Here is a 20889-nt window from a genome sequence, read left to right as displayed (position 1 = left end):
CAACTAAGCCAGAATTGATCTAACCAACTTAAACTAAACTAAAATTGTCATATAGGGATCTTTATTTCAGAATTTCCAGGACGTTCTTTGTAGATCCGCATAACACACAAGTAATGTATGGTAAATGGTTAACATTGAGTAATGGGTATCTTTATAATAGAGCCTACAGAACAAAAAATAAGCGCAAGGCCGCATTTTTGCACGTCTGCTCAACGGATGGAGGACTATTATTTTAATGATTCGCCATCAACGGTCAACCAGTATCACACAGAAGGCATGCCGGTAGTAGCAAATAACATTACAACAGGTTACAGAAATGTGAATGGAATTGGTTTAAAAGCGACCGTAGAGAAGTAGAGTCGCAAATATTCTACTGTTATTTAAATATTCTTTGGTCCTTCATTATTTGAGCATAATTTATACGAAAGAGTGTGTCTGTGTGTCTATATATCAGGAGTTTTTACGCCTCCGAGTCAAGAGCACGGCTCTTGACTCGGAGGTCGTGGGTTCGATTCCCGCGTTGGGAACATGTTATTTCCAAGTTTGGTTAGGACAGTGCAGGCTGATCACCTGATTGTCTGACAAGTAAGATGATCCATGCGTCGGATGGGCATGTAAAAAGTCGGTCCTGCGCCTGATCTCTCGCCAGTCGTGTCGGTCTTCCGTCCCACTGGATTATGAGAGTAAAGGAATAGAGAGTGCTCTTGTGTACTGCGCACACATTTGGGCACTATAAAATTACTCCTGCGTAGCTGGCCTGGTTTCAATGAAACCGGCCACCGTCACCGAAACCGGTGTGGGAGCTATTATTATTATTATATCAGGAGTTCAGAACAGTCTATTATTGTCTTCATGCATAAATTGCTTAATTAATTTTGATGATATTAAGTTCTGATAATATGTTTCAGTCTCTCTATTTCTATTTCACTATTTCAGTATAAGTATATAAATAATGTATTAAAATCGCTAAATGCTTTTTAAAACTTTGGTCACCAACTTCGCTGCCAAAACAATTAAATGGTCAAGTCAGCTAATAGTATGTTTAGTGTGAATACAGTCTAACCGTCTCAAACTCAAACTCAATTTTTTTATTCAGAATAATTTTTTGCAAATGTTCTCTGAAAGTCTATATGATGCCTACCACCGGTTCGGGAACTAGCCCGGCGAGAAGAACCGGCGTATTAGAAGCTCGCACGGGGCTATTAAGTGCTTATAACATTGTATAAGTCACTAAAGTAATGATCCGTTATGTTCACCTGTTTCGTATTACTTCATACAACAGCTGTGCCTGATCGCTGTTTATTAGTTCATTGTCTCCTTTGCTATAAAATAGGGTATCCCTAGTGATTCATGCTTTAAGCTTTTATTTACAAAATGAAATGAAAAATCTTAATTTAGTAATCTTACAATTTGTCTACTATACTAATATTATAAATGTGACAGTTGGTGTGTTTGTTAGCTTTAAAGTAAAAACCACTGGTGTTATAACTTATATGGTTTGGTTTTGGTGGTTCTCGTTTGGAAAGTTTTTTTTTTTTAAATGAAATAAGGGGGCAAACGAGCAAACGGGTCATCTGATGGAAAGCAACTACCGTCGCCCATGGACACTCGCAGCATCAGAAGAGCTGCAGGTGCGTTGCCGGCCTTTTAAGAGGGAGTAGGATAATAGGGGAGGGTAAGGAAGGGAATAGGGTAGGGGATTGGGCCTCCGGTAAACTCACTCACTCGGCGAAACACAGCGCAAGCGCTGTTTCACGCCGGTTTTCTGTGAGAACGTGGTATTTCTCCGGTGGAGCCGGCCCGTTCGTGCCGAAGCATGGCTCTCCCACGTAATTTTTAACCCCCGACAAAAAAGAGGGGTGTTATTAACCCCCGACAAAAAAGAGGGGTGTTATAAGTTTGACGCGTCTGTCTGTCGGTCTGTCTGTCTGTCTGTCTGTCTGTCTGTCTGTCTGTCTGTCTGTCTGTGGCATCGTAGCATCCAAACGGGTGGACCGATTTTGATCTAGTTTCTTTTGTTTGAAAGCTGACTTAATTGAGAGTGTTCTTAGCTATATTTCATCATCATCAGCCTGCTCCGTGCTGAAAAATCGCGGTTCATCTGGTTCGTGAAGAGCCGATTAGCAATTTGCAGTGGTTTGTTGGGCTTTATTGCATTCTAGGTCGTGACATTCATGAATATTTACACATTAATGGAAAGTTGACCTGGTGCTGCAGCATCACCTGGTATTCAATAGGATACCCAACTCCTCACCAACTTAGAGCAATGGTTTTGTGTTTGGGCTCATTTTAATTGCGACAACTAGTAAGACGTAGATAACCAATAAATTTTTGCATGCTGCTGCTGCAGCTTCACCTGGATTCTATAGGAGCCGAGCTCCATATGACGCGTGACGGCCTCATCCAAAAGGTTCCATTCCTATATGGTATTCATTGAGATATAATATGATCCTGTTGATAGGAATTATTCTGCACTATAACCAACACAAGTTTAAAAAGCATGAAATAAAATTAAATTAAGAAATTTAAAAAAACCCCCGCCAAACAACTTTAAAAAGTAATGAAATAATATATTTTACTGACTTTAAGTTTCAATAATTCCTAAGTGTAAAGTGATATTTTAGTCCAGTGTCGGGGGACCGCTAATGTAGATGTTTGATTTCACAAAACATTATAGTATCGAGACAATCAGTGACATGGCGATACAAAATGCAAAATACACTGTTGGCGGTCCCCCGACACACCGTGACAACAATTATGGACTAAAATATCACTTTACACTTAGGAATTATTTAAACTTAAAGTCAGTAAAATATATTATTTCATTACTTTTTAAAGTTGTTAGGCGGGGGTTTTTTTAAATTTCTTAATTTAATAAATAAATTAATTATATTATTTTAAATTAATCTAATCATAGGTACATTGGATTGTTGAAAAACCTACAGTTTTTTTCTGTGTGAACAAGGATGCGGTTGTAATGTAGTATAATAATAAAATTATAAAAAAATTATAATTTTATCGACTACGACTATCACATGGAATAACCCAGTTTTCTCATTCTTTTTTAATTTGTATAATTTAAAGGAAACTAGAGAAAAGTACTCGTTAAACAATATCTTTGTACTATATCAGTAAAACAAAGGAATAGTTCATATTTTATTCTCAAGAGTTTCCTATAATTGAGTTTAAAAAATATAGAACGATTCTCTAACTTGATATACTTATTTGTGAATCTAAAATAATGAAAGACTGATAAAAATAACGTAGCAAATAAATAATAAATTTATTATGTATTGTCAGAAATGTTATACTTTGTCTACTGTAAACTTTTACCATAGCCATGAGTATCACACATTTATATTCATATAAAATTAAATTTATATTAGTTCTAAATAATCACGTTTTGCCTAGTGCGGAGTGCCTAATCACCGATCCAAAATAGACCGGCGCGGCGAGAAAAACCAGCGTAAGGAACTTTCACGGGGCCTTCTGTCCACCTACGAAAATGTAGTTTCTTCTATCTATTTCAATTTAAACACAATAGATATCATGTTAATCACCGCGTATTGTCGATAGTTCAAAATGACATGAATAGGATCTAATTAAAGGGAGATAAGCGTATCAGTCCAACAGATGTTCCGATCATATGTGCACGCTGCACGCATTCACAATATAAGTTTATACAGTAGACTATCCGAATCGGGCAAAATTAGCGTCATGTAAAAAACGTTATTAGTCGATCTTTGGCTGAAAACGAAGGTTTAAGTATCTAAGGTTTTTTTTCCAGTATAGTAAGTTAAAACGATCAAATTTGGTTATTTGAAAACATAATACTTATGCAAAATTTCCGGTAACAGTACCTACGTTTAATTTTGAAGTTTATTTTCTAGGAATGAAAGTTCCAGCTTTGTCGGAATTTTGGCCAAAGCTAAAAAAATTAATTCAGTTTCGGTCGGAACTCTGACACAAAATTTCGGATAAGTAGTAAAACGAATGCATTACGTCGCAAAATTTGTGTCTGTCAGCGAGTTCCGACTTCAAAGACACCGAGTTACTCTACTGAATGTACATTGTGTATTCATATTGTGTTCCGATCATATGTGCACATTTTGCACGCAGATGTACACAGATTTTGTAACCTTGTTCCTCATAATCAGATTAGGGTAATTGATTTATAATGTAGGTTAACATGGTTCTTCGTTGTGTTTTTAAGGCCAAGAGCATATTAAGAAAGTGATACTAGATAAATTAGGATGTAACACTTAGTAAGAATCTTCATAAAACCTTAAAGCTAACGGCTGTAGCCCGTACCTACTCAGAGACTTTTAATGACGATCAAAATCATTTAATTTAAAGAAGAGTTTGACAGATATAATCTATGGGGCTTATGTCAAAATCTTAATTTAATTATTACTAGCTGTTACCCGCGACTTCGTCCGCGTCAAAAATTGCGATAAGTTGATAACAAAGAATGTACATTATGAACATGGTATCTAATTTGGACCATATCGTAAACAACAACAAAAGAATTTTGAAAATCGGTCCACAAACGGTGGAGTAAAATAAATAGGTAAAACATAAAAAAGTAAAAAATATTCTACTCTTTTTTGGAAGTCGGTTAAAAAGTAGCCTAAGTTACTCCTTATTACATCAGCTATCTGCCAATAAAAGTCCCGTCAAAATCGGTCCAGCCATTTCGGAGATTAGCCGGAACAAACAGACAGACATACAGACAGACAAAAATTCTAAAAATTGTTATTTTGGTGTATGTACCGTCTAAATATTCATATGCATGTAGTAAAAAACGGTTATTTCAATATTACAAACAGACACTCCAATTTTATTTAAATGTACTTAGATAAAATATTTGACATTCGTCTCTGAATTCACCAAAAGCAATATTACATTAAAAGACAGACATGAAAAATCTATGCAAGTCATTTAAGCGATAGCTAAATTAATTTTAGGTAATTAGATACAACATTATACATGTTACATACAAATGACTGAATCATGATTCAGTCATTTGTATGATAAACGCGAGATAAACGTATCTAATATGTACTTAAATAACATATTTAATTGAAATGTACTTTTACCTATCTAAAATTAAGAAATTTGATTAATAATTTCTTATTTTCTACCATTGAATGAACTTAAAAATATAAATTACTGTTAAAATGATATCATTATCATTAAAAAATAATGTAACAACTAAATATTTTATATTCAGTGAAGAAATATCAGCATCACACTAAAATATGAAATATTAACATTAAAAATTACTACTGACATTAAAAATACTATAACTTGCATACAAGTTAATTAGAATCTCGTTTCCAGCCAGTTCCAATCCAATGCGTGAAATTAATTTTCTTGCGGAACGTATCTCCTACCTCCCTGAACTTAGCAGACGAGATTTATGCACTAAGTTTGTACTTCCTAAACTCGTCGGTACCACTCCTAGTGTAGCAGTAAGTACTACTCCTAGTGAAGTAGGTGTACTAACTAGTAATTTGTTTGTAGTACCTACCTTCTTACTTCTACCACAGAATATAATATATTAGTAGTACCAACTTCTACCTTACTAGAATGGTGTTTGTCAATCGCTACGTAAAAACCATAAAGTTAATATATACCTAGCGGAATAGAGCAACAATCTCGAGCTGTCAAACGTAACCAAAATTGGTTTTCATCTGTGTGAAAATATGTGTACGTATACACTTACACAAGCATGATTGAACATGAATTCTATGAGATTAAATTGTCAACGTGCGGCACGTGCTGACTGGACGTCAAAAAAAGGGTGCTGCTGCCATGTATCACACGTCTCTTTTTACCACGCAGTGTTACTGATAGTGACACTCTTGCTCAGGCCTTAGTTTCTCTATTCTGCTAGGTATATTAACTTTATGGTAGAAACCGACCTCATTAATGCCCGAAATGATTGATTATATCTAAAATTGAACAAAAGAAATAGTTTGTCAAAGGCAACGGCCTAAATATTTTGAAACTTCCTTTAATTTAAATGCCAATACAACCACAGTTATGCTACTCAGTTTTAAACTATCAAGATCATTCATCATCTCAATTTTAAAGTCAATTATAAACGAGAAAGGTGTGATAACATCTCGGTCGTGACAATTCACTAATTTGCATTTATAGTGCAATGTGGCAATAGTATGTAAATTTCTTCTACGGATACAGGTTTTTGTTTGCGTTAACGGTAAAGAGTGTAAGGTTTTGGTGTTAGACAAATATGGTGGGAGTTGGTCATACGAAGACGTACACAGATGATGTTTCGTTGTACCGTGTACGTACAATCACTGACTTGTATGGTACAACCACAAAGTCAAATGTTTGCATCTTCGACGCAAACATAAAAAATGTAAGTAGAGAAGTAGTTAAACTTCCAGCAATATTTTAATCTGGATACTAAAATTATATCTGCCAAAGTGTGTTGATCTGTCTGTCTGTTACCTCTTGATACCCAAACCTATAGGCCTACTACGAAACCGTTCTGAGACTCAAACAATCGGACGAGAATGCCGCGTCCTGCTCTAACAACGTCATTTCACGTTTGTTAGAATAGGACGCAACATTCTCATACGATTGTTTGAGTCTCAAAACCGTTTCGTGGTACGGACCCTGAAACCGCTGAACCGATTTTGTTGAAATTTGGTATGGAGATACTTTGAGGCCCGAGAAAGAATATAGGATATTTTTATCCCGGAAAATTGTAAATATACAATTAATCGTACAAAAAAAGCAGTAACCAAAGAAAGTATTTAAAGTTTAAACATAAATAATGCAGAAGGCCCCAAAATTATACGCAATTACATATTCAAGAGCTTAAAAAATGTTTAGCGTCAAATTATTCGGTCTAAGAATTTGATTATAATGTTTATTTAGGGGGTGTTCCAAACATCTGTTGTGTGGTCGGTGATAATATTCTGCTAAACCGCCCCAATGGCATTAGTCATTAAATTGTGATTATACGTGGGGGGCATTGGTTAATTCACCATGTCAAATGTAATCAGACCGAAGCACGTGCCATCCTTTATCCCACTTCTGATTCTCTGAATCGCCACGACCGTGAGTTTAAAGTGTGCATATGTCAAGAGAAATTAAAGTTAAAATACATCTGTTATGCGATAATTTCAGAGTTTTTTTTTATTTTTTATTGTTCTGCTCTCGTATTCATAATTCTCATTCAAAACTGAAGGAAACAGAAATTCTGATTTATAGGCACCTCCTTACACTGTGGGACTGTTTAAAAGTTTATTAAAAAATATGTACACTTTATTCATAACTGGAAGCTTTTACACGTGATGAGTTTAAACTTTAACGCAAGTTAAACTTTTACCCAATGATGACTTCTATGGTCACGATGCGCGTGGGCATAATACATGCATCATTACCAGTCCATTAAAGTTAATTAAAGCTAACCTTTTCGAATAAATAACATTAGTGGTCATAAAATGTTTTTTAAAGTAATTGGCCGCTTGGGATCCCCTGTATATCGATAGTGACTTTGAAATTAATACAGAGGGGGCGGAAGAGTGTTGTGTTCTGGTAATTTCGATAATTTGTAAAACTTTATTAATGTATTTTAAAAACCTATCATTTTTTACGAGAAATGATGTAGATTGTAGAGTACCTATTTATACGTGGGAGAGCCATGCTTCGGAACGAATGGGCCGGCTCAACCGGAGAAATACCATGTTCTCACAGAAAACCGGCGTGAAACAGCGCTTGTGCTGTGTTTTGCCGAGTGAGTGAGTTTACCGGAGGCCCAATCCCCTACCCTATTCCTTTCCCAACCCCCCCCTACCCCTGGGAAGTTATTCCCTTCCCTTCCCATCCCTAACCTCCCCTATTCCCTCTTATAGGCGGGCAACGCACCTGCAGCTCTTCTGATGCTGCGAGTGTCCATGGGCGACGGAAGTTGCTTTCCATCAGGTGACCCGTTTGATCGTTTGCCCCCTTATTTCATAAAAAAAAACCTAATGAGTTATTGTTGAGAAACAATTATTATCACCAAATATTCAGTTTTATCACAAAGGTTGGGAAAGCCAATATGTAATGGTGCATGTCAATAAGCCCAACAGAAAGCTTGTCCGCCCCAGCTGTTGGGATAAAAAGTATACAATGAAGCTTCGCCCATTCATGCCACTATCTATTATTCGATCACTACAGTCTTTTATTTGTGCATATGGGTAAAATTGCGCAACTGTTGCTATTATATCATCGTTTATTTGGCGATACATAAAAAAATTAAGTCAGTTTTTATTGAAATCTAATGATTACATTAGAACATTCTTCATCCATAATAACAATCTATACTAAACACAAAGTGAGACAAAAAAAAATGTTTTAGGTGATGGTACCGTACTTGATAATAAATAAATTATTATCAAGCACCTAGAGCGTTAAAAAATAATCAAGCATAAAGTTTATTTATAACTAGCTTCTTTGATAAGCTAACTTCAAAAACGTTGCCAGTCCAACAATATTGAAAAGATAAACTCCTGTCAAAAATCTCGAGACAAAACAGGGCATAAATAAAGTAAGTAACCAACATTCGGAAAGAATAATTATTTAATTATTAACTTAAATTTCTTGAAGTTAAGTAATCATCAAATAAACGCAGCCGTTACACCTTATCTAATATTATTTCGCGAATGAAATAAAGACCAATAACCTAATTAACCTAATTCGAAATAGTTTTTGTACGACCATAAATAACAGTTATCTATGACATAGCACAGATATAGACGAATTATCAAATAAATGAATGAGCTGCTTTGATGAATTAAGAGGCGTTCATAAATTGCGTTAGACGTTTTTGACCCCCACCTCTTCCTAAGGTTGGTGACATAATTCTTGTGTTGTGAGTTGTGACACAATTATTTTTTTTCCCCTTGCTTCCCCCACTTTATTTCACGGGGGATAAAAAAATGTAATAAGTACATAGTATGTATTAAAAAATAATAACGCATTACAAATTGTTGTCTAAAACCAGTTAAAAATTATAGACGTACTATTGTTGGATTCGTAATTTAACCAGTGAAAATATTAAAAAATACATATAATATGTATATAAACTAATCCGCAAACTACCTTGCGTAATTCGTGGACGCCCTCAAATGTTGTTCTGTTTTCATTCGTCATAAAAGTGATGCATCTGTCGTATTTTACGATCGGATAATAATTTATTGCATTCAAACGATCCTTTGAACGTGTATTAAAATATAATCATTATTCATTTTACTCATATCTAATTTTATCGCCGAACAAATTAATGACATAAAATAGAACTATAGTTATTACAGGTTGAATAATTGCGAAGCATTTAAACTACGTACTACGTAGCTCGTACTCATAGCTATGACATCTAAATAATAAATATCGTAATATTATTATGGAAGGATAACTGAGACAGAAAAAATTGTTCAACAAATGCATAATATTTAAAGGTGCTTATGACAGTATGGAGCAATATTTGAGCTGATGTATAAAAGGACTGTTCGAACTTTGAATCTATGGAGAAAAGTCCTTAAAATTCGAACACTAAAAATTGCCTTGACAATTTCACAATACAATTTCGTTTCGGAGCCAAATCAAATAAAGCATACCGAGCAAACATCTGCAGGCCCGAGGCGGGAAAATCCAGCGTTCTAGAAAATTCACCTCCAATACGTCAGGTTATTTTCTACATGGTTACATCTGTGATTCTATAAATATAAATATAATGTATAAAATTTTCATCAACGATAAGTAGCTTAATATAAAATATGAGCCATCTTGGCCCATTTTGGTCGAAACAGTTTGTTTTTAAGTGACTTCAAAAAAGGAGAAGGATTTACTTTAGGTTGTATAATATTTTTAATTTTAATTTTTATCGCCTGGAACTATAAGTCTGTTTTAATACTAAAGTTTTCGCTCTTCGAGCCACTTAATTTACTCGACCTATAGTTAATAACAAAAGAAAAACCTTTCACAATGATGCCCAAAAATAAATATCTTACGGGCAACTATTACTAAGTTTTCCTCAATTAGGCTTAACTCGGCCGTTAAATGAGGAAACGAGGCACTAAACGGATCATATCGCTCGAAAAACACACAAACTTTCGAAGTTCCAGTATCCGGAGAAGTCGCATATCACAAGTGTTATGACGACTTCTTGGCGGAGTGGAAACTGATACGTAAATACGCAGTTCATAAATAGATTTGTTAAGCTTTACTTCGTATTTAGCTTAAAAAAGTGCCCAAATTTAGAAAATTTGGGCACATTACAGCTATCATCTACATTAAAAGTTCGGTAAATATTCGCTGAATAGTTTAGACCTAAAACCAAAAAGAAAGGGCCTCAATTTTGATTAACATTTTCTACTAAGAATTATAGTTACCTAATTACAATATTAATGAAATAGAATAAGTTATTTTCAAGGATAAAGCTCCCTGAAAATAACTTATTCTATTCCATTAATATTGTATGCCTGTTCACCACTCACTGATAAACCGTGCTGGATAGGCTATCCGCAACAGATACTAGATACAGAGTATCTGTCGGATAAGTTGTAGATAGCCTATCCGGCACTTATCAGGAAGTGGTGAAACAGACACTTAGTTCTGTAAGCGAAGAGAAACATGTAAGCAGAATCTAGAGAAGATACGACAAGATAGTGAAGCAGACGAAGTTGCAAGGACTAGGTTTGCGGAAGTGTCATATGCCATTTATAGTATTGGCGGGGTTTATGAACTCGGGCATAATTTAGCGACAGGACACGTGGCAAATCCCTCATGATGACAGACGAGCAGGTTTGTTGATCCCTGTGAGATTATTTTGAGCGAGACAAAAATACGCGACGAATTTGCTAATTACTTTGATGCGGGTATGTTTGTCAAGTTTTTTTTAATTCACACGAAATGGGATTAGCTAATGACTTTATATCCGTAGATAGTTCAAAAACAACTGGTCTAGACGAACGAAACTACGAGGCAAAAAATTGGTAACGTCCAAATGTTAGATTTCGACTAGATTATTATTATCTAGTAGAAATCTGTGGGTGGTGAAATATTCTCCTTTGTTCCCTATGTATTTAATTGATGTTAGCAAATCCCGTTTAGCCGCTTTTCTCCATCGGAAACAAGCCGCTAAGCTCCCACCCTCTGTTTACCGTCTAATCACATTATTTGTATTGTCAATTGGATTATGTGATAACAAATACGTTGTGATAGTACAATTAAAAGTGTATTTAGGTTAAACTTGCCAAGTCTATGCAATATATTCCGACTTTACGAGAGATAAAATCTTTTGTAATACTGTCCCAGTGATTTATATGGTGTGGTTGCGGCTACCTATTCAGATTAGTTGGCGTGTATTGGGATTGAGATAACAACTAAATAGAAAGCAACAAGTATAGGATTAATTTGCAAATTTATATTTCATACCAAAATATAACATGATATACGCAAATGTTCTTTGAAGTGAAATCTATTTCAAATTTCAGGACAACTTTGCACATCCTAACTCCAAAGCTAATATTATGTATTCTGTGCTCTAAGCCACAACTTGAGGTTTGGAGGTTTGCATAATATACATTATACATGATGCATTACTAATGTCAGGGGTCAACTAATACATTTTTAAAAAATTTCGCCTCAGAAAAATGACACTTTTGAAATCGCGCCTTTCTCATTCCAAAGTCCTGTTCCTGCCTCATGTCTTGTTTCAATGTGGACTCACCATATTTGTAGGTGACTCAAGAATCAAGCGATACAGAAAACTAATGCAGACGTATAGCCGCCATAATTGAGATCGGACTAACTACTAAGGGTTGAATTTCTAAATTTGTATGGATTTGACAGAATCTGTCAAATCCATACAAATTTATGCCGCGCCGCGCCGCGCCTCGGCTCGCCTCGTCACGTAGCACTTGTTAAAGGCAGAGCTGCTATAATGATCGGACTAAGTAGTACCTACTAGTTAAAGCTCAGTCTAAATAGTGGACGGAAAGCGGCCACGAGGTTACCGTAATGACCTGTTGGCGACATCGGCAATTAAACGTAGTGTAGTCCGCAACCTCGATTCTGCAATATCCTGGATGCTCACCCACTGTTGGATATTAGAATTGAAGACACAAGTGGATGAAGTGGATATTTTAAAACATAATTCCCTTATGTAGTACAAATTTTTTTCCTTATAATTAAAAAAAAAACCTTGTAACTTACTTACTTCATGATCTTGCTAATATGATTGGTTTGAAATAAAAATGTGGAATTTATGTATAGCCAGATGGCTATGCCTAGCCTAGCCTAATGCCTCTATTTATGCAAAAAAGTGAACATTTTCAAATTGTTAGTTACCCACTTTATCCACTAAAGTCGTCAATTGTAATGCTTAAGGTTCACTGGGTGCAGCTTTACAGTCAATTCTAATATTTGCATTTTGAATTCGAGTTGCCTCGAATGGTAGTTGCCTCTACCATGCAAGCCATGCAGATCGGCATTTGGCAGAATTTAATGTTTTACTGTAGCCGCAGGTACTATCAGGAAATTGATTCATAGGCACACACGGATCTCGTAAATTGACTGGGCTTTCTAAATGTTATCTATCAATCAATAATATTATATTTAAAGTTTTGAACGTATTTTTATTAACCCCCGACAAAAAAGAGGGGTGTTGTTGTTTGACGTGTCTCTCTGTCTGTCTGTGGCATCGTGGCATCCAAACGGGTGGACCGATTTTGATCTAGTTTTTTTTTGTTTGAAAGCTGACTTAACCGAGAGTGTTCTTAGCTATAGTTCATCATCGTCAGCCTGCTCCATGCTGGAAAATCGCGGTTCATCTGGTTCGTGAAGGGCCGATTAGCAACTTGCAGTCGTTTGGTGGGCTTTATATTTTGCGTTCTAGTTCGTGACATTTATGAATGTTTACACATTAATGGAAAGTTGACCTGGTACTGCAGCATCACCTGGTAATCAATAGGATACCCAACTCCTCATCAACTTAGAGCAATGGTTTCGTGTTTGGGCTCATTTTAATTGCGACAACTAGTAAGACGTAAATAAACAGTACATTTTTGCATGCTGCTGCTGCAGCATCACCTGGATTCTATTGGAGCCGAGTTCTATATGAACCCAAAGTGGAGGTTTCATGTTTGGACTCATATTGACGGCCTCATCCAAAAGAACATTCCTATTTCCTAGATGGTATTCATTGGGATATAATATGATCCTGTTGATAGGAATTATTCTGCACTATAACCAAGATAAGTTTAAAAAGTTTTCATTACTTTTTAATTTTATCTACATTTTTGATCCTTTTTAACTAGTATTTACAATAGCACCATCATTCACAAAGCTTTCTGCTCCACCATTTCTCGTTATTTCATCGGAGCTCTATTCTTAAATATCCATATTACGAAGGTAAATCATCTTCCTCTCAATCTTGAAAAATAGTCGCTCCCCACAATCATATCGTTGAGTTGATATTAATGGTCAGCGGAGCGCAGTGAAAAATGTTCTCAAATATGATTAACTTCATCGCGAATAAAATCAATCGTTTAAGTATGAATAGCGCTATTTACTATTCAAGGCAAAGAGGTAACGAGCTTGAAAATTGCCTTTAAAATGTTGCTTTAGTTTGAGTTCCTGTTAAGTTCTTTTTGACGTCGTTAAAGCAAATTCATTCACGAAATTCTTCGACATTTATATTTCTCGTTCTCCTTGACTTACATTTATGATTACAAATTACAGATTGTCATTATGACCACTTAAATTAATTTAAGTCTTAAATCAGTGGCGGTTGTAAAGTTTATTATGCATTTAATGTGCGGTGCTTATTTCTTTTGCTCTGCACGATCTATTTGTAGGTATATCGCATTTCAAAGGTTAAGGACCAGGAGTTTTAAAGGACGAGAAATGTAAGTATTTTATTTCAACCACCCGTGTTTTTATTTGAGGCCACATGCGTTGCAATAATATTATGTGCATAAACAATTGCCGTTGAAGTCAAACAAAAACATAGCCAAGTAGAGCCGAATGCTACAGGTATACGCAATAATAATAGAACGGCCAAGATGATTAAATCAACGAAGTTACGATTTGAACAAAAGCTGAAACATTGCAATCAATAGAATTTCTTGACACACAAAAACTTTTTAGTAACAGCAAAACCGAAATCTAGTAAAAAAACTAAAGTAGAATCAGTTTGCGCATAATCTATGCATCCGCTTGCGTATGTAAAAATATTTTCGGCTCGCAAACTTTATGCTTCCCCGCGCTATTTACTTTCTAGAATTGCGGTAAATTCGTACCTTTCCTAGAATTCCAATAAGGATAAAATTGAGGCGAGAGACGGAGCGGCGAGATTTTGAAAGTATTTCGGTGGCATGTGCTCGACGTTTCAAGAGTAAGATCAATAAAAGCAGTATCTGGTTTTTATAACCTGCAGCTCGATGAGATTAAACGATACACAACCTCGACAGAAATAAACTTTATTACATGTTATTATTTTGGGTTGGCTGTAACTAATTCGTTATGAGTCCCAAGGTTGACGGGTGTACTTATTTGATACGTATTTAGTGTTGGTATGCGTTTGCTTAATTGAACATGAAGAAACCTCATAGAAGTATTTAAAACGTTGGCATTACATAAAAATAAGAAAAATCTCTTTCTCTTCTCATTTTCATTAAAAATTCAATTATTTTTCCACATTAGGGCTTTTAAATGTTAATTACAACGTCAAAGAATTTTTTGCTGACAAAACGTTTACTTTTTAACACCATCGAAGACTGACACAATATTTATCTCTCTCATCATTACCTAAACAACAATTTATAATACGGTGTGTTTAAAAATATAAGAATGGGGGAAGTTTAGGGAGTGTGTAACTTCATTCACACTCGCCACGTGTCACGATCACCTCTAACACGGGTACAGCTATTTCTGGTACGTCGTCGGGTTATTGTTTATGTAATGACGCTTAAAAGGTCCTTTAACAACAAAATATAAGAACTAAAGGGGATAAAAATAATCAAAACTGTCTGTGGACTGTGACTGTGTGTTTTTTTTATCATTTGCAAACTAGAAATATTATCAGAAGGAGAGCATAACAAAGGAGCTATGTAAAAGCGAAATCACAGTAGAAATCATAATTGGAGTAAACTGATTCAAGATCTCCTCAAGTAGCAATCGTCTGTACTGTAATTGATGGACTGAAAACAGAGGAACGAGTACTTGAAGTTGAGTTTAAGTTTTGAACTTTGCACGACCAGGAAAAGGAAACTTAAATTACAGCTTGATTTATTTTTGTTACATCAAACTTGTACAAACTCGGGGAGGAACTCTCGATAAGGCTACGAATGTATATTCGTATTTGCATCAGGAAAAACCAATACCCGAATATTATTAAACTTATAAATAGCTTTCCAAAGTTATTCGCTTGCTCAACAATTTTTCTTATGTTAACTTGGAAACTGCCATAATTAGTGTTAGAAGAAACTAATATACGATAATAATTGTTATTAATTATGATAGAATCACGAGTCACGACTCAAGTCGTAATATCACCAGTCCTTTTTAATCCCTTGTAAGCTTATCGCGTTTATCGTTTGCATGTACAAGCGTATCGTACTCGACGTTAGCGAGTTTTCCAGCAAAAATGTTGATTAGACTTGTATTAGCAATAATGAATGTAAGCGCATTAGCATTTCTTATCCCACTTCTGCGTTGATGGATACCCTGTCATCGTCTGCTTCATTTGCGGTGTCTTTCATACCTCGGTAACTCTCGTTTACATAACGTTGATCACATTATGCTAACGACTTATTGCAGTCTAATCTTATTTTACAGGGCGTCACTCCTCCAATTATAAATTCGTAAATGAAATCTCTAATCTATAGATTAATAATACCCCCGGCTGGGAAGGAGTCAATTAAAAGTATAATAAATCAATTATTTGATAGTGTCGATAAAGCTACGATCGCGTGGGAGGCGGACGGGGCATCTCTGAATGAGGAGTAATCGCCCACTCGGTAACAGTAAACAAACCTGACCCACCTCGTGGTTATGTAACACTCGGGAACGTACATGCACTAGAGGTAGATTGTGGAATGAATAATGAACGTTATTTTTTAAAGTCACGACTTAAAGCTTGTCGCTGTGAAGGGACAAATTGGGAGTGCACGTGCCCTTTTAAGCGACAAAATTGGAAAATAATGGCTGTCAGATTTGAGACCTACATGCGGACGGAAAACAAAAGGTTTCCAGGGCCCTCGACTGCTACGCCGCGCCGGCAGAAAGTTAAATTAATCATATTTTGGGGTTTGTCAAATAAAAGGGTTCCATTTTGTCTTCCTCATTATTTTAATGCTTAAAAAGGGAAGTTCTTAATACTTTTTTATCATTAACCAACATTTTATAGGCATTAAGCATACCCACCCACAACTACTTACTACTTTCAAGTGATAAATGAATGGCATAGCCATATTTAAATAAGGGCTACTCCTGTTTTATGGTAATTTCTCAGAATAATTTCTTCCTTGACTTCCACACGTTACGTTTATTTATTCCCAGGAAGTTTGCGTTGGAAATGTTGTGATTGAAATAAAGGCACCTAGCCTTGAAAACTCGTCCAGAATGAATTGAGGCGAGATGGGAGCGCAGATTACGAGTTATGAGGCGTAGTAATGACGTAAAAGCGTTTAAATATCTCCAGGCGGTATACCGCCACTCACGAGCCGGCTTCGTGGATACAATATTGCGTGTATTATATGATGAGCATAATCATTAAGACGTGCTTGAAAATTTATTAGAGGATCGCGAAGGATGCAGTCTTGATTAAGATGGACGTTCAGTTGCTAAGGTCTGAAATGTGCTTCAACGGAACATTAATCTCATCGTCCGAGGCTCATTGCCCTTACTACCTAAAGCAATTTATAATTAATGGTCGACTAGAACTATTAAGTAGAATAGTAATTACTACTTTGTGCAATAAATGGCGAAAATTAACAGTAATTAGATAATTGCAATACAAAATATATCTGATAGCTGGGATAAGATACGGTTTCCAGATTGCGTCTGATCTATATCAATACGCGTTGTACAAGTCCCGCTCCGCTTTCTAATATTACAATGCCATATGATGGAGATAAGGCTGATGAAGTCAAGATAATTGCAAGTCACATTGTATCTCCTAACGCGCCATGTTTCTTCCGTAACTTTATAAAGATTGATCGTCCGGGCAAAGCGGATTACTTTGGCTTCATACTCCTGAATGTTACATAAAACAACTTAAGAGATCACATACCCTTAGATATTTCATTGTTAGACTGCCCCTTTTGTATCAAAACAATTTTTAATTTTTCTGTATTTCACGATTTAATGCATTAGAATTTAGACGAGACTCTTTCGCAAATGTGTAAAAATATTTGCGCTAGAGTCTCGTCTAATCCCGTTAGTAAATTTTATTTTTGACCTTTAAATACATTTATTGAGTCAAAACTACTTCTTTTTTAGAGTGACTCATATGAACTGACCGTAAATTATCAAAAAGCTATAAACCGTAACATGTTATAGTCATTAAATAATTTTGCGAAAAAAATACCATACAGTAAAATCCGTTTAAGTCTTTATTACGAAATACTTTCAAATGATACCTTAAAAAGGTTTTATAACCTTAAAATCATGTCCTGTGTCGTTCACGCTTAATTTATGGTCTTTACTCTTTTATATGTGGAATGTAGAGTCCCCAATATTTTTGAAATGTGTATAATTTATAAAATACTTTTTAAAGAAAATGTACTTTTTGGGTTTTTCTCTATGTAATTTAACTTATTAGGATTTATAAAAGTAATCGAAAAAATTTCGAAATAATAAAATGGACATTAAATGTGTGAAGCACGATAAAACACCAATGGAAAAGGAAATGCGAAAGCCACAAAGTGTAAAGCTACAAAAATGGTGCCATTTTTGAGGCACATTAATTTAACAAATGTGCAATAAGCGGTTTTAGACCTCACGGACACAGTACCATCAGTGAAACGTGCTACCTTTCCGGGCATTTTATTACTCGTTAAGTACGTGAGTGGAGTGAGAAAGTATTTAATTAGTCATCATAAAGAAAGCCTGCGCATCGTATGGCGGTTAATAGTTAAATTGCTGGAGCCGACGAAAGTGAATCGTAATTAAAAATATAATTACATTCCATTAATTTGGGTTTTATAGTTATACTTAAGCTTAATAGATGATTAAATTTGACTAATATCCGTTCGAAGTTTTCGATTAATAGTCGATAATAGATGTTTATTAGATACAGTAACTAATATCAGGTAATAACATTCTTTATTTTTTTTGAATTTGTTTACTTTCTTCAAAGTTATTTTACCAATTAATTTTGGTAAAGTATTTTATTAGCTGTTAGTCTCAGTTATCAAGTCAAAATTAAGGATATTCAAGATCACAAGTTAGTCTTTTAATGGTCCTCCAGTAAATTTAGACAGTAGATTAAGAAAGTAGAATAATAAAGTTTCTACTAAGCGTTAGCCTATATTTGTGAGTATTATCATCTTGAAAAAAGGCCAAGAATTCTCCGAGCTATAATCTAATCTTATACTAACATTGTGAAGATAAGATATGCTGAAGACATAAGGTCGTTGAAGGAAATAAGAGGAGTATTCAATCATGCACAGCACGAGCATTGTCCATTACTTGCCTGAATCAACAACTGATTGATATTCCTACATAGTACATGTTTGTCTGTAATACGTTTCTTTGTCGGCCGATGTTCAATTTATGTCCCTTGAGCTGGATCTTGTTTTGTATTCTTTGTATTGTTTAACTCGATCATACATACGTCCTATGTATTTCTTTATGTAATGTGTTGGCAACTGCTAGAACCAATCGAGTATTTGTACGATTCCTAATAATTGGAATCTACCCTAGATTATGTTTAAACAATAAGACGTGATTTGCTAAGATTTGAATAAATCTTCGGCTGAATTCTTTACATTCTTACATGTCTTAAGATAATATTATGATGGCGCAATCTATCGTTTAACTACGGGAACATGTTCAACAATATACCTACTTGTTAAGAACATAACAACTAAACACGACGAAAATTACGCCCGGGTAGAAAATATTTGTAGTAAGGACGAGTGAAACGAAGGCCGAGGTGTCAAGTGTCGGACACAAAGAAGTAAACGAAACGCTGACTGGATGTTTGCTTTCACTGTCCATACTCCATGCCGCACTCGAAACCTAACACCCACGCTTGTGGTCGACCCGAATTAGGTCGATTACACACTTCTTATATGGCTGTTGCCTGTGAGGCTAGGTATACATGAAGCACATGAAGTATTGATTTTTCACTAAAAAAGTACTTAATTTTATTTAAGACTTATTTTTAAACTGGCAATTTTAACGAAAGAATTGTGTTAAATTTTGCCAGAGCGCCAGTGTTTTTACATATTCTCGCGAACGTTTCTAAACAATGCGTGTGGTGCAATAGGGTTGGCATATAAAGGAAATACAATCAACAAGCCTATTCGTGCTTAAAATCTAATATTTTTAGAAAAAATCTTCTAAAGCATCTGTAACAGTACATTCAGAAAACTTTAAATCTGAATTCTCACTCTATTGTATGTGTCTGAAGTGCACTAAAGATAAAAATACTACAGACGTGCACTTATTGCAGAAAGAAATATACTGGCTTTAAACATTGAGATCACACCCGAGACCAAATGTCTCAACTCTTGAGAGATTGTGAGTTCTGGTACAACCCTAAGTGCAACTAAGATGTAGGGTTGTTTATTCTCAACTCGAGGGTCCTGCCCACTCCCTTCTTCCCACGACGCATTGTACGTGATCAAACCTTATTTACATCACAATAACTAGTTTTGGCCGTAAGCCATATCCTCAGTATATTCACAGACAAAACTGAATTCAGTCGAAAAAGGTTCTGCGGCGACAATGTCTTTTTGCAATGCGTTTCAACAAAAAATGATAATTTAAGACTTTCAGCGTGGAATTGCGATTCATTTATTTTGTGATTCACATTACCATAATATTAGGCTGCTTTCAATATTGCAACATGTTGCCTGTCATTTGCGAGGAAAACCTTCGTTCATCTGATGCCAAAATGAAGATTAGCGTTTCGAGGTTATTGTACTTGTAATGCTCCGAGTAATCCATCATCGAGATTCCCTCGCGATACGCTAAATTTGGCAATTGAAGTTTAAGGTTACGCACGTAGCTTTACCCACGTACACGATTCCATGAACTTGATTAAATGCACGACTGGATAATTAATTTACATATCTCACGTTTAATACGGCAAGAATTTCTTGATATCTTTAAAAGGACGAGCCCAAAAATTATACCGTCGTCGCAAGGAATTCTCCTATCTGAAATCTGAAATCAAGTAATGCGCCCTAGACCTTTTGTCTGTTCCAATGATAGAAAAGGCAAGAGATTCTAAAAGCTGCTATCTTGTAACAGTCAATTTTGGCACTGACAAACGATCTTTGGTTTCTACAAATCCCTTTTAACCTGACCATTTTCTTAATGATGCGTAAAGCAATTCAGTTTCTCAAACCCTTTAACCTACTTTGGAGTTTGGTCATAGATTGAATCACTCTATCTTGCGATTCTCGTAAAGCCGCATTGTATATCAAGATAATACGTTCGCAATTAAAAAGATTATGACAAAAACAAACAAGCCGGTGGCTAGGTGTGATATCGTGTGTCGCAATGATCGGCCTGAATCGGTATCAGTTATCGCCTGTTTGACTTATGATTATGCGTCCGCGCACGACAAATGTTTGGTTGCATTATCGTTCGGCATAAAAAATATTTGGATGTCGTGTGTCGAGAACATTA

At 35.5% G+C, this 20889-nt stretch overlaps 1 protein-coding gene across 3 annotated transcripts in view; it reads right to left on the bottom strand.

The window, feature by feature from the left end:
- Window positions 1-20889, bottom strand: part of LOC121727361 — an 89988-nt gene that overhangs the window by 53969 nt on the left and 15130 nt on the right. The gene's annotated exons all lie outside the window — the stretch shown is intronic.

Source organism: Aricia agestis, chromosome 5 (genome assembly GCF_905147365.1).
Source record: "Aricia agestis chromosome 5, ilAriAges1.1, whole genome shotgun sequence".
NCBI lineage: Eukaryota > Metazoa > Arthropoda > Insecta > Lepidoptera > Lycaenidae > Aricia > Aricia agestis.
The sequence above is the reverse complement of the archived record's forward strand: the minus strand, read 5'-3'. Positions and strand labels throughout refer to the sequence as shown.